Source organism: Lissotriton helveticus, chromosome 2_1, assembly GCF_964261635.1.
Source record: "Lissotriton helveticus chromosome 2_1, aLisHel1.1, whole genome shotgun sequence".
NCBI lineage: Eukaryota > Metazoa > Chordata > Amphibia > Caudata > Salamandridae > Lissotriton > Lissotriton helveticus.
In genome coordinates, this window is record NC_136059.1 from 2124796028 (window position 1) to 2124808338 (window position 12311).

Consider the following 12311-nt stretch of genomic DNA (forward strand, 5'->3'; position numbering starts at 1 on the left):
GGTCCAGCGTGGTAAAGATGCAACACTTTTGGACAGTTTACAAACAAAACCATACAAAAGAGTATTCGGCTTCTCCTCCACAAGTTTGCTTGTAATTTAGTCTTACACAACAAGCCCTAGGGAGAAGAATAGAGGAGAATAGAGAGTAGAAACATGATACAAAATATGATACAAATAGGAGAATAGAAACATGATACAAAATATGGTCAAATCAAACCAGTTTACTAAATAATGTGTTTATTCCACCAAGAGCGAATACTTGAGATAATCAATGAAAACAAGTACACCAGGGGCCAGATGTAGGAGGCCAAATACCGGTCGGTAACGGCTGATTTCGGTCGTTACCGACCGGTATTTGGAGTTTCAGATGTAGGGGGCCTTAAATTTACCGATTCGGTAAATTTACAGATTCGGTAAATTTACCGATTCTGTAAATTACCGAATCGGTAAATTTACCGAATCGGTAATTTGTGATGTAGGTGGCACTGAAAACAGTGCAACCGGCCCTTCAGAATTTGTTATTTACCATCAAATGCTATTTGATGGTAAATAACGAATTCCTGTGTACATGCACATCTGTGCATGTACACCTGTGCCATTTGGCACACATACATGCCCCAAGGGCATGTATGTGTGTCACATGGCACACAAGCCTGAATAAGGGGTGCAACAGGGTGTCAAAGTGACACCCTGTCCCCCTTGTCAATTCGGTAATTTTAATTTTTAATTGCCATTGGTTCCTATGGGCCTCAAGGCCCATAGGAACCAATGGCAATTACCGAATCGGTAAATACCGATTCGGTAATTACCGAATGTTACAGATTCGGTAAATAAATCGGTAAAATTACCTACATAGCATTTACCGATTTGTAAATACCGAATCGGTAAAATTCAGTATTTACGAATCGGTAAATACTAATTACCTACATCCTGCCCCAGATCTTTGGAATCAGAACCTTCCTTTTCACTGTATTTCGCCAGTTAATAAATAAAGCTACCAAAATGCACTTGCTTTTCGATGACAAAAACAGACTAACCAATCGTGGGCAGTCCTGGATACTAGTCCTTTAAACACAGAAACAGGCAGCATATTTAAGGACGACATTCTCAGTACATAGAAAGAGAAAGCTAATCGTGACCTGTTTTGGTATGCTGCCGTCCTTGGCTGACCAACCATCTTGGAAATACAATTGCCCAAGGACATATGTATTATGTGGTGCAGCAGAGGAGGACCTCATCCATCTGATTTGTATATATCCCTTTTTAAAGACTGTTCTTTTTTATTATTGAAAAATGGTTTTAATGCTAGGGGCATTAGTTCCTGCAGAATGGCGATAATAAAAGGTCTTGACCCAACTGACCCTCAGCTCAACTGTAAAATGATGAAGTTCTTGATTTTATATTAAAATAATTAACTAGGACAGATCCTCCTATCGGCCCATAAGATCTGTTGTTGTTTAAAGACTGTAGGTCCCAATGCTTAACGTGCTCCTAAAACAACCTTCTACCTCAAAAGACTGTGGCTTCTAGGAGTAGAGTAGCACCGTGTGAGGATTATCATTTAACAACTTTTAGTGACTGCATAGTTAGAAATGCTTTAGAACCATGAGACACTGGCTGTTTAAACTTTCACCACGAAAGGGCCGTTCATGATGCCTCTTTGATTACTAGTTCAATTAATATTGTTTTGATTTTAACAGTACTACTGCACTTGATCATGACATCATGATCCTTATTACAAGATAAACTTACTTATGGCATATGCTGTTGGGCAATTCTCCACCGACCCCTTTGGCCTCTATCTGGCCCACCTGCCTCGGTGTCCCTCCCCCACCTAAACCCCAGATAAAGAGCCTGGGCATTTGGCTCGATAAAGCGCTCAACTTCTCGGTCCAAGCCACCAAAACAGCTGCTACATGTGTAGGGCTTATGAAGATGCTCCGCAAAGTGCTCCCTTTGCTCCCTCTCCAGGCGAGGAGAATCATGGTCCAGGCCCTGATCCTCTCTCGCCTGGATTATGGAAACGCGCTATATCTGGGAGCTCCGGTAGCAGTGACCCATAGGCTCCAGGTCACACAAAATTGTGCTGCTCGCCTACTGCACAACATTCCCCGTTGGCAGTTAGCTAAGCATGCTCTAAAAGATCTTCATTGGCTTCCAGTTGCTGCCAGAGTTCAGTTCAAGGCCATGTGCATTGTGCACAAATCCTTCCATCGAACTGGCCCTGCCATCCTGTTCCCTTTAGTTGTCCCTTATGTCCCCCCCAGAGCCCTTCGCTCCGGATCACTGCATCTCGCGACCACAACAAAAATCAACAAAGCAAGGTGGGGCGGTCGCTCTTTTTCGCACACGGCTGCTAGGCTCTGGAACTCCCTTCCCCTTGCCCTGAGAGGGAACCCAAACAGGATGGCTTTCAGGAAAGCGCTGAAAACACATTTGTACACAAAAATCTGCTAACTTCCCTGGTGGCCCGCCTTAGCAATCAATGTAAGCGCTGCGAGGCCTCCGGGTAGTCTGGCGCTATATAAATATAATTTTTCATTTCATTTAATTTCATTTCATGGTGGTTTGCCCTAGATAAAATTGACAATGTTGTATCATTCATTCGATATCTATGTCCCAGATGTATTTGCCATTACTGCACTTTATCGATGACATTATGGCGATGATAGCCATGAGGTTTTAGTACCCAAATATTGCACTGATTTACTGTTCCATTGCTGATGATATTTTGTATCATTAATCCAACTACTATGGTCCGGACTTTCATGGCACTACTGCACATTAAGGATGACTGACATCATGTTTGCCTACAATGGTAAAACTGGCTGGTTTAGGTGCGATTAACACTGTGCTTCATGGACGACGATAGCCAAGATATTTGGATTATGCAAATATTACACTATTTTCACTGAATTATTGTTATTTTTTTACTTAAACAATAAAGTATTGAATTTAATTGAACAGCTTTCCTGATCTGTCTCTCACAAAGGACTTCAGCATATAGGTCTATACAGTTAGCAGGATCACCTGTACACATGATGTCTTCACTGACAACAAAAACCATGTTCTGGCGTTCCTCCTTGAGTTTGTCTAATTAACACTCATAGTCTGCTTCACCCAGATTAGATACTACATTGCTGCCGTTTTCTGTCTCTTTCATCTGGCTCTGGCACACCCTTGCAAAATGCCCCAATTTATTGAAATTCCTGCAAATGATATTCTCAGCCGGACACTGTTTACCATTCCTGAAATATGTTACATTACCACATGTGAAAGACATATTTGTTTATTTAAAAAACCCTTTTGCTGGTCTAGAAACATCTTTTGTATAAACAGAATCCTTAACATTATTTTTTTCCCTTTCTGCTGTATATTACCCACAACCTCGATTTTTTTTCTTCCAGCTCCATCACAGAAACCTGTGACATTTCTATTCTTTTAGCTATACATAACGTTTCTTCCAGAGTAGGATTAGCTAAAGAAAACAGTTTTTGTTGAATTACTTTGTTTCAACAATGGCAGAAATATTGGTCACAAACCAACTGATCCGTAAAATCTCAAAATAGTAATCCACCACCAGCTTCCTGAGTGTTGACAAATGTATATCAACATTTTCCTCAGATTGTTCCCTGCCCATGAGGAATTTGAGTTGCAAAACCACTATACTGGGTTGAACATCGAAATGCAGCTCGAGTTTCTTAACAGAATCGGTATACTCATCTACTGGCTCTTCATCCACTCCTTCCACCTCAGGTAAATGTTTAAAAATGGCATGTAATGTTATCTTATGTTATGCTATGTTATACCAACAAGTTCACTATAGGTTTCTTGGCGTTTGTCCTGCAAATCCTAAGGAATGTAAAAGTAAATATTTTTTGTGTTCTGGGTGAAACGTCGATGACCCAATTGCACCCAAATACATCTCAACTGGAGTGGCGGAGTGAGCTAAAGAATGATGATGGATTAAACCCAGATCAGTTGACTGGGGGTGAGTGTTTGCAATGTTCAACACTCCGTCCATCATCCCCTTTGGTTTTGAATAAGTCTCAGAAGCATCAAACCAGTTCCTCCACCCCACTGGGAGTTTCCCATGGGATTCCAGAAAGGGTGGTGGTGGATTCATAGATTGCATTTTGACAAACCCCACACTAGCGTGTACAGATTGCTAGAGAACAATTTAAAAGTCCTGGAAAGTTTAGTGCAGACATAAATCTTTCTGTGGCGCAGACCACACTTAAGCATGCAATACTAGACAGTGTGCGTGGCACTGAAAAAACAGGAATTGACGTATCACTGTATAAAGGTGACGGTTAATGTTTGCTGGGAACTTACGTTGAGCGTGTGCATGTCACTGAATAGAAGACTCGCTAAAAAAGTATGTGCATCAATACTCCAAAATGACCTTTCCTAAGTTACTTGTGATGGAGCAGGGTTTTCATGAAATGAAACCTGTTTGGATTGAACTCTCAGTAACACTTATTAACCGTGTGCTGTGAAAAATGTATGTGGAAAAGTGGCCTAACGTCAGGGAAAATGCTTTTGCGGAAGCGCAAACTAAAACACTGGAGTAGGCTGCAAATGCTGTTGACTAATGTAAGGTAAAAGGACTAATGCTGCTTTAATGCATTTTATTAATGTTTGCTAGCAAAATTATATTAACTCGGGTTGTGCATGGGTTCATACAAAACATTGTGGGTGCTTAATGGAAAGCATTATAAGTGATTAATAATGCCTGTGTTTGTTGTCCGTACTTTGGGTTAATGAAAGAAATAAATGTGGTTTAATTCTGAGCAAGAAGGGGAAGGTGCAAGACAATTGTCCTTCACAAGTCCTATGTGCCTTCCAAGAGTTTGCATGAAGAAACAAAATAATCTTTGAGAGAAGGAACACTTCCTTTGAAAGTGGCACAAATGGACAAACGTGACACAGAGTTTGTTACATATCCGGGATGAAGGAAATGTGTACTATGATAGCTGCTCGTATTTATATTTCCTGGGCTGGAAGTTGATAAGATGAATAAACGAACAATGAAGTCCCTGAGCTAAAGTAACATGACAAGAGTGGTGTGACAGTACACGCCCTTCCTTAACCAATTGAATGAGGAGACATTGTCTGTTCTGAACAATTGTGGGTTGGTATTTTGGGTTTTAGGGTATAATTGAGGCTCCCGGTTGGAGGGTTTAGGAAGAGTTGGGTGATTCCTACCTGCGTGAGGAGAGGTCCATGTTGCTGTCTCCTATTCTTGAACTGGCTGTTCCTGTCAGTTGATTCCTGACTTAGTCTTTGCCTCTCCAAATCTTCTTGAGGGGCCCAACTGCTCTTGTGGCCAGAGAGTAGCTTTCCTATTTCCTATTGGGTTAGTATAGACAGAAAACTGAATTTGCATAATCATTTGCAAATGTATTTTGTCTCTGAACCTTTTGTCTCTTGGCCTTTCCACTACTTAATGTACAGTTATTGAGATGTGATCCATTGTTATTTCTCTCTGTTGTTTCTCTTGATGGTCTATGATTTATACTGTGTTTGGTATTTGTTAGACCTGGCATCTTTGGCGTGGTTTCCCCTATCTTTTTGCCTCTACCTCCTGTATTTTTGATGCTGTGCTGGATTTAGTTTTTGCTGGTTTAGATGCTTTGGACACTCTGCCACTGCTGATCAGTGCCAGAGTGTAAGTGCTCCCTGTGTAAATTGTTATTCTGATTTGATATACATGTTTGGCATATTTGTATCACCATGAAGTCCCTAGTAAAGTGCACTGGGTGTGCCAGGGCAGGTGATGACAAATGCTACTAGTGGGCCTGCAGCACTGATTGTGCCACCCACAGGAGTAGCCCTAAAATGATGTCTCAGGCCTGATACTGCAGTGCCTGTGTGCAGTTTAGAACTGCCATGTCCTCCTGGTTAGTGTCCCCACTGACCAGGCCTAACCCTTCCCTTTTTGTCCACATCAGTCACCCCTATGGAAGGCCCAAGGTACCCCTCTGGGCAGGGTGCAGTGTATGTAAAAGGTAGAGCATGTACTAGTGCAGGTGACATGCTCTGGTAGTGAATGGCAGCCATTTTCGTTTTTCACTACTGTAAGGCTATCTTGCTCCATAGGTTAACATGGGGGATGCTGGCTACAGTGGTTAACAGCATTTCTTCCCATAGGAACAAGATAGGACATAAGTATCTAGTATCCCCGAACTCAGAATTTAATAACACATCTTTTAGGAAAGGTTGTTTTTAAATCCTGTGTTTGAGAACAGCACTTTTAGAAAGTTGCTGTTCTCTTGTCTGACCCTTCTGCGTGCCTGGGCCTGTTTGTGTATTGACTGTCTGGTTTGAGGGTGACAGGGGCTGGGGGATTCCCCAGGAGGCTGGATGAGTCAGCACTAGGCTGAATGACTGCAATTGCAACTGAAGTGGTGGGAGGAGGTAGCACCTGGGCCTGAATAGGCTGTGCCTGCCTTCCACAATGCTGGCTCCACCTCCTTCTGGGCAGCTGAGGACCCTGCCCCTCACTCTGAAAGGAAAAATGCAGCCAGCAAAACAAAGTACTCAGGAACCACCCAGAACTGGTTCAGACCGGGCTCAGGGCCCACATGCACCAAGAGAACAAAGACTTTAGGGGTATAAGTACAGGACCCCTGACAACAGAAAATTAGATCATCCTGGAATCAAGAAGGAACCTCTGCTAAGGAGAAAGCTGACTCTGAAGAAGGAAGACTGTCCTGCTGTTGCTCTGCTGGACTGACCTGCTGTTGCTTTGCTGCCAAGGAGAGGGGAAGGACTTTGCTGTTGAGCTGTGTCCCCTGTCTTGAAGGAATCTCCAAGGGCCTGAGTAGAGCTGGCTCCCTGTTTTGAAGTCCCAGGAACAAAAGGACTTCACCCCCAGCTTCCCTGAACTCTGCTGAGAGAGTTCTGTCCTTCCTAGAGCGCTTGATCCAGTTGTGGGGCCTCTGGAAGTTGTACCTGTGCTGGGAAGCTTGAAACTATGCTTGAGAGACTTTTGAAACTGAAAAGTGTTGCATCGCTCGCTTGCGGAGCGCATCCCCGCCAGTGCGAGAAGTTTCCCGCCGCTACGGAGGTCGAGATCGTTGCAGCGCCTGACGCCGCTGCCAGAGACGTCGCATCCTCCGGTTGCGGGACGCACCAGACCGGTGCGGGAGAATCGAACATCGCTGTGAGTAGCGTCGCAGATCCTGCCGTCGCTGGGTGAGAAGGCCGCTCAGCTTGCTTGCGGACCGCATCACGTCACTGCGAGCATCGTCGCAGAACCATCGCATCAAGGAGCTGCGAGAGAGAGGATCACCGCTGGACCGCGCATCGTCGCCCCGGAGATCGTCGCAGCCCCTACGAGATCGTCGCATCGTGCCTTTGCGAGAACAGACTTCCTACGGAACCTACGCACCGGAATCCATACAAGTGGCCTTCCTCCCCATACAGACCTGATTCATCACAACACGCCCGCTGCTGCAGCGGGGCTGTCGCAAACGCCTCCCCAGGGTCTCAGGAGCAACGCATCGCTTGTTTTCCACCGCACCAGCTTCTGCTTTTGGAACTTTGTTGCAACTAAAAGGTACTGTGAGTAAACGTGACGCAACTGTGAACTTTTCACGCATTAGTAGAGAATTCTATCGCAACGTAGAGAATTTTATTGCAACCTAAAGAATTTTAACGCAACCTTAAGAACTCTTTTTGAAACCATATTCTTAAACTGTGTATGTTGAATTTTTGTCGTTTTGGTCTTGTGTAGTTTAGATTAAAATACCTTTATTTTTCTAAACTGTTGTGGAGTCAGTTTGTGGTGTTTTCACTGTGTTACTGTGAGTGTTGGTACAAATACGTTACGCATTGCCTCTGGTTAGCCTAGACTGCTCGTGCCAAGCTACCTAGAGGGTGAGCAGGGGTTATCTCAGAGGGTTATCTCCTTGCCCTGACTAGAAGCAAGGGTCCCTATTTGGACAGTGGTACCTACCTCTGCCAACTAGAGACCCCCAGATCTAACATTGGTGGTCAGGCGGGGTGAACTTGTATTTGTACTTGACCCACAGTAATTGGTGTACATCACTAGTGAGTGCTGAACACTACGCCACCGCATACTACTGGTTTTTGATTTTTGATTATATTTTTGAGTAACTCTTCAATCCATCATGTCTGCGAAAGGAAAGGCACTCAGTAAGGGGGCAGAAGTAGAGATGGAGTTTGTTATTGGAGATTTGTATTCATACAAAGTTGAGCAACTTAGGAAATTCTGCCTTGAGTTTGAGTGCCCCATAAAGAGCGCCTACAGAAAGGAGGAGCTGCAGAAAATCTTGAAGGCCCATTGGGAGGCACAAGAGGGAGATGATGATGTGGATGTAGAAAACAGTTTTCAAGTCACAGATTTGCCTGTGAGCAAAGTAGGTGCAGGAGCTGGCAGCAACCATTCCAGCAGGGGCCTCTCCCCAGAAGAGTTACAAGAAAATCAGAGAGTAAGAGAGTATGAGTTGGAAGTCATGAAAATGAAAATGAAGCAAATGGAAGTAGAAAAGGCGGCGGAGGAGAGCAAAAATGCCCGTGCCTTAGAAGAGAAGAAATTGCTTTTGGCTCATGAGTTGAGCATGAGAGAACTGGATCTTAAAGCCAAGGAGGTGGATGCCAGGTCTAATGGTGGCAGCGCGCAGCCAGTGCATGGGGGTAAAGTATATATTCCCAAAGACCTGGTACAGAATTACCATAGGAGTGAGGATATTTATGCCTGGTTCACTTCGTATGAAATTGCATTGAAGATGAATGGTGTGCCTGAGCAGCATTGGGGGGCGGGCCTGTGGAAACATTTTGAGGCTTCTGGGAGGAGTGCTCCAGAGCCCTTAGAATTAGCAGGTGCCATGACCTACCCCAATATGAAGGAGGCCTTATGTCTCAGGTATGGCCTTACTCCAGAGCAGTATAGACTGCAGTTTAGAAACTCCAAGAAGAGAGAGTCTGAGACTTGGATGGAGTGTGTGAATTTGTACTCGCGTGCACTGGAGGGTTGGATGAAGGGCAGTAAAGTAACTGATTTTAAGGGGTTGTTGCATTTAATCAGTTGGGAGCACTTAAGTAGTCTTTGTGTTCCAGAGCTGCGCCAGCATCTTTTAGACAGCAAGCTGACAGACCCCATTGAGCTTGCTAAGGAGGCGGACCGCTGGACCAGTACCAGGGTCCACAGAGGAATTATGGGTACCACAGCCAAAGGTGGGCAGGGTCCCTAGCAGAGGAGTGGGGGGGCAAGGGTAACCAAAAGGAGTTCTCACAAGGGCCCCAAAATAGTTCCCAGGGAATGGAATCCCAACCCCCCAAACTTAAACAGCCATGGCCCTCTAAGGGCAGGCGGGACAATAGAGACAGAAGGGATAACCAAGGTCCCCCTACCTGCTATCACTGCAATGAGGTGGGTCACATTGCTCCAAAATGTCCCAAGAAGAAGCCCGCACCCACTGGTGCTCCCGCTCCAGCGTTAGCTAGTGTAGCTTTGGGAGGGGATTTGGTTTCTAGTGACTGGGGGGAGCTAGCAGTTATGACCCTTGTCTCTCTGGGAGACCAAGAGATGGTCCAGGAAACCTTACTGCCCTCTAACACTAAGAAATATGGGCAGAAGGTGACCATCAATGGGAGGGAGATTGAGGCTCTGAGAGACACAGGAGCCAGCGTGACATCCGTGAGGTGTCAGTGGGTGTCTGAAGAGCAAATCATCACTGGTGTACTCCGCTCTGTAGTGGCAGCTGACAGCTCAGTGCGCCTCTGCAAGCTGGCACGTGTTCCCTTTGCATGGGGGGGAGTCTCTGGTCTTTTGGAGGTAGTTGTCAGTGATGCCTTGCCTGTAGACTGTCTGTTAGGTAACGACCTGGAGAGTTCTCCATGGAAGGATGTAGAACACAGAACTCACTTGGAGATGTTGGGTTTGCCTGCGTGGATCTGTGTGTCCACACGTGCTATGACAGCCAGTAGGGGGGATTCAGCAGAACTGGAGCCTGAAACAGTGGCCCAGAGACCTGCCAGGAGAGGAAGAGGCAGAGGGCGCGGGAAACCAGCCCCAGCCGTTCCCACGGTCCTGGAGGAAGCAGAACCTGAGGGGGATGCCCTGGAATCTACAGGGAAACAGGTGGCCGAACTGGGAGACCTACCTGATCTGACCCATTGGCAGCAGGAAGGTGGTCCCTCCAGGGAGGAATTCTGCCAGGCGCAGAAAGAATGCCCTTCCCTCATTGGTCTGCGGCAACAGGCTGTAGGTCAGGCAGCAGGTGGAGCAGCCAGAGATCACTTTATCTACTGGGAAGATGACTTGCTATATAGCGAGCCTAAGTTTGCTGAGCCCGGTGCAGCCCGTGTGCTAGTGGTACCCGAGCGCTTCAGAAACTTCCTAATGGGTCTGGCTCATGACGTGCCTCTTGCAGGACATCTGGGGCAAGACAAGGCCCTGAACCGTCTTGTCACCCACTTTCACTGGCCCCAGATGAGAAAGCACGTTGGTTCCTTTTGCAGATCTTGCCCAACCTGTCAAGCCAGTGGCAAGACTAGAACAAAGTTGAAGGCACCCCTTCAACCCTTCCCAGTAGTGAGCACCCCTTTCAAGCGGGTTGGCATAGACATTGTAGGGCCCTTGGATCCCAAGACAGCCTTAGGCAACAGGTTCATCCTGGTCTTGGTGGACCATGCCACCCGGTACCCGGAAGCAGTCCCTCTCAGGTCAATCACAGCACCCGTGGTGGGCCGTGCATTGATGGGGATCTTTTCCCGTGTGGGGTTCCCCAGAGAGGTGGCCTCCAACCGGGGTACCAACTTCATCTCTAAGTACATGAAGTCTCTGTGGGAGGAGTGTGGGGTAACTTATAAGTTCACCACTCCTTACCACCCTCAAGGAAATGGGTTGGTTGAAAGGTTCAACCGGACCCTGAAAGGTATGATTATGGGCCTAGCGGAGCCCATGAGACGGAAGTGGGACGTCTTGTTACCATGCCTGTTGTTTGCCTACAGGGAGGTGCCCCAGAAGTCCTTAGGGTTCAGTCCCTTTGAACTCCTGTATGGCCACCCTGTTAGAGGACCTCTCTCACTGGTGAAGGAGGGTTGGGAAAAGTCCCGTGGAAAAAAAACCCCAGGATGTGTTCAGCTACGTGCTGGCCATCCGCAACCAGACACAACGCTTCAGGAAGCTCGCTCAGGCGAACCTGGAAGCAAGCCAGGAAGAAATGAAAAGATGGTACGACCAGAATACCACTCTGGTCGAATTTCAACATGGGCAGTAAGTGTGGGTGATGGCGCCAGTGGAGCCTTGTGCGCTCCAAGACAAGTGGACTGGGCCATATGAGGTGGTGGAAAGGAAGAGTGAGGTAACCTACCTGGTTAACCTGAGGACTCCCAGGCAGCCCCTGAGAGTCTTGCATGTGAACCGCCTCAAGCCCCACTTAGAGAGGTCTGAAGTGACTATGCTCATGGCTACAGATGCAGGAATGGAAGAGGATAGTGATCCTCTCCCTGACCTCCTGGCAGTTAAGGAGCAAGATGGGTCAGTGGATGGTGTGGTCCTCTCGCCCACCCTGACCCGAGAGCAGCAGAGTGACTGTCGCCAAGTGTTGGGTCAGTTCTCCTCCCTGTTCTCCCTGACCCCAGGTGTCACCAACTGGTGCGTCCATGATGTGGACACTGGAGACAGTCTGCCTGTGAAACACAAATTTTACAGGGTAGCTGACAAGGTCAGGGCCAGCATCAAGGAAGAGGTTTCCAAGATGTTGGCGCTAGGGGTGATTGAGCCCTCCAGCAGCCCCTGGGCTAGCCCAGTGGTCTTGGTGCCCAAGAAAGCTGCTACGCCCGGTGGCCCTCCAGAACTCAGGTTTTGCGTGGACTACCGTGGGCTCAATGCGGTCACGAAGACTGACGCACACCCCATCCCCAGAGCTGATGAGCTTGTGGATCGGTTGGGAGCTGCCCAGTAGCTCAGTACATTTGATTTGACTTCTGGGTACTGGCAGATTGCCTTAACTGATGGGGCCAAAGAGAGGTCAGCATTTTCAACGCCAGAGGGGCACTTCCAGTTCTGAGTCATGCCCTTTGGGTTGAAAAATGCCCCTGCCACCTTCCAGAGACTGGTTAACCAGGTACTGTCCGGGCTGGAGGAATTCAGCGCCGCATACCTGGATGACATTGCTGTGTTCAGCTCCACGTGGGAGGAACACTTGCAACACCTCTGTGAAGTGTTGAAGGCTCTGCAAAGGGCAGGCCTCACTATCAAAGCCAGCAAGTGCCAGATAGGGCAGGGATCTGTCGTGTATTTGGGACACCAAGTGGGGAGCCACCAGGTGGCGCCC